Source organism: Saccostrea cucullata, unplaced genomic scaffold (assembly GCF_032062105.1).
Source record: "Saccostrea cucullata isolate Sc308-1 unplaced genomic scaffold, CSIRO_AGI_Scuc_v1 ctg4005, whole genome shotgun sequence".
Lineage (NCBI taxonomy): Eukaryota > Metazoa > Mollusca > Bivalvia > Ostreida > Ostreidae > Saccostrea > Saccostrea cuccullata.
The window spans coordinates 73,315-75,917 of NW_026938537.1; the positions used below are offsets into that span (position 1 = coordinate 73,315).

Here is a 2,603-nt window from a genome sequence, read left to right on the forward strand (position 1 = left end):
CCCCCACTCATGGAAACACTTTTCTAACTATTTATATTTTACAATTTTTTATCTACATAATTAATCAAAGATTAAAAACAATCGAATTCAGGAGTAATCATCGCTTTCGTGCAATGTGACGTCACAATTGTGGAACACAAAACACATTCTTCACACCTTTGCTGATTACATCTAGATGTAGGGTACCGTAGTCAGCCGAGGTGAACTGAATGCGTGAAACACTAAGTTTACGGACACGCTGGTCACATGACTGCATGCCTCAGCCAACCAGATTCCTCTTTACTTGTGATTATTCATATGAGGTATAAAAGTATTATTTATTGACTAAATCTTGATTATATCTTGTATAAAGTACCATTGTTAAGCAAGTCCGCACATGTACATTTAACACTCCGCATTTTATTTTGTTTATAGCAGAGACATCATCATTTTTTTGTATATAGCAACGTCATCCGCCTTTCTTACTACAATGGATAAATTCATATGCTTGATTGTTCTGATGACGACCGTCACAGGTCGAAACCGGTCAACAAAATAAATTTACTGCTGCATTCTCACAAAGTATTGGTCACTGTTTTATACTTTAAAATATATCAGTACAGTTTATAAGTTTTTGAATTTCATAACAATTCTATTCCACTCAGCTGCAGTGAGATTATCATATAGTTACGAACAGTTTATATTTACACACTGGTTACATGTATTTGAATTTCCTCACTTTACCACTGTACCACTCTGCCACAAAGAGGTTGTCTCTGGTGTCTACACATAAACCCCATGGATAGGCTAGATCACAATTATCAATGTAACGGAGGAACTGTCCGTCCTGATCTAGGATGTGGATACACTGGTTACCAAAGTCTGCTGTTAGGATCTGACTCTGACTGTCTGTTGTGATGCCGTATGGATAAAATGAACCCTTGTTGGTAGAGGGATAACCAGTGTATCTAAATCGTAGTTTTCCTGCCTGGTTAACCACCACTACTGCATTGGCTTCCCAGTCAGCTACACAGATATCCAGGATCCTGTTCTCTGTGATGTATTTCATGTCACTAGATGAATACAGAGGTTTACCTTCATTATCAAACTGAATGGTTTGCTTCTCTGTGGAGCCAGAGTACCGGACAACTTTTGATTGTTTATAATCATCACTGTCCATGATAACCAGGATGTCACCAGAGGAGGTACTACAGACATACCAAGGTATCCACCCCTGTAGTCTGATCACTTTCTGTATCTGGTCATTGTTCACTATGTTTACAGTTCTTGTAACAGGGTTAGTATAAACTAGAACTCCACTCCTTGTCACTGCTATGTCACATGGTGTGTTCCCTGACTTGGTTTGGATTGACTTCAGTAGTTTGCCTTGGAGGTTGAAGAGTTTCATGATTTTGTGAGACCCACATGTCCAGAATTCTTCATCAATGAGACAGGTAATACTCTTTAGATTTTCATACCCAGTGTCTATGGTGGTGATAAGCTCTGGTTTATCAAGCAGTGGTTTGACTGGAGGACAGGATACAGCTTCTGGTGTCTTCATTATGTAGCCATGTTCTGTTGTAATGGATAATGCTGACAGAGAACCAAACATTTGATGGAGCTTCTCTCTGTTGATTTGATGTGGAGAGAAACTTGGTATAGAAACATTGACTTTAGGAGATAATCTTCAAAATTCGACATTCCTGGATTTATATGCAGATGTTAGGGAGACATCATTAGAGTCCAGTATTTTCTTCAGATCAACTATGCACTGTGTTACTTCAGAAATAATCTGTTTGATTTCATTTTCCTGTTTATTTAGAGCGGCCAGATGTTTAGTTTTCATCCCATCAATTTCAAATTTCTGTTTGTTGACAATGATGTTAATTTCTCTGTGCCAGTCTTCTCCTTGTTTGGTAACAGCTGTTGTCAGTTTATAATAATGTTTTTCCAAGTTGAATTTTACAGAGTTCAACTCTAATTTAATTTCTTCGTATGTAGGATAGATTTTTTCCTCTAGTTCTTTTAAGTCGTTTTCTAAATCTTTTGTTTTAGAACTTAGTTTTTGTAGAGCATCTGATAAATCGTGTCCTTTATGTTTCCCAGAGGAGATGCAGGTAGAACAGACAGGAATGTCACATTTTTCACAGTAAAGTTCACAATGTTTCTGGGTGTGGTTTGGACATTTTGGGTAGTCAGGAGAGCGGAGTTCTGTGTTTGTATGGTACAACATTGTGTCTTTTAGATGAATCAGAGAGATGCTCCCCTACACAGGCCTTACACAGGTTAATCTGACAAAGTTCACAATGACTCTGTAATGCTGCTTTTTGACACAGGTCACAAAGGAGGAGAACTTGAGCTCGGTCCAGGGGGTCCATCACTGGGGTTTTGATTCAATTCATTACATGATACCCTGTAATAAAATTAAAAGGAGATTTAGATTACATGATTACAGGAGCTTCAATTCTGCACAAAACATATATTAGAGAAATTTTCGTATTTGAAATTCTGAGACACCAGTTAATCATACAATTTGAAAATGAAAGTAGGCAAATAATTATATTGATCAGTATTTACAGTGAAACAAATATTCTGTACAGTTATCTTATTTGAAAATTTTTATC

At 37.1% G+C, this 2,603-nt stretch overlaps 1 pseudogene; it reads right to left on the reverse strand.

Moving 5' to 3' along the window:
- Positions 1-670: 670 nt before the first annotated feature.
- On the reverse strand, positions 671-2,364 carry LOC134250591 (E3 ubiquitin-protein ligase TRIM71-like; annotated as a pseudogene).
- Between the last annotated feature and the right edge of the window lie 239 nt (positions 2,365-2,603).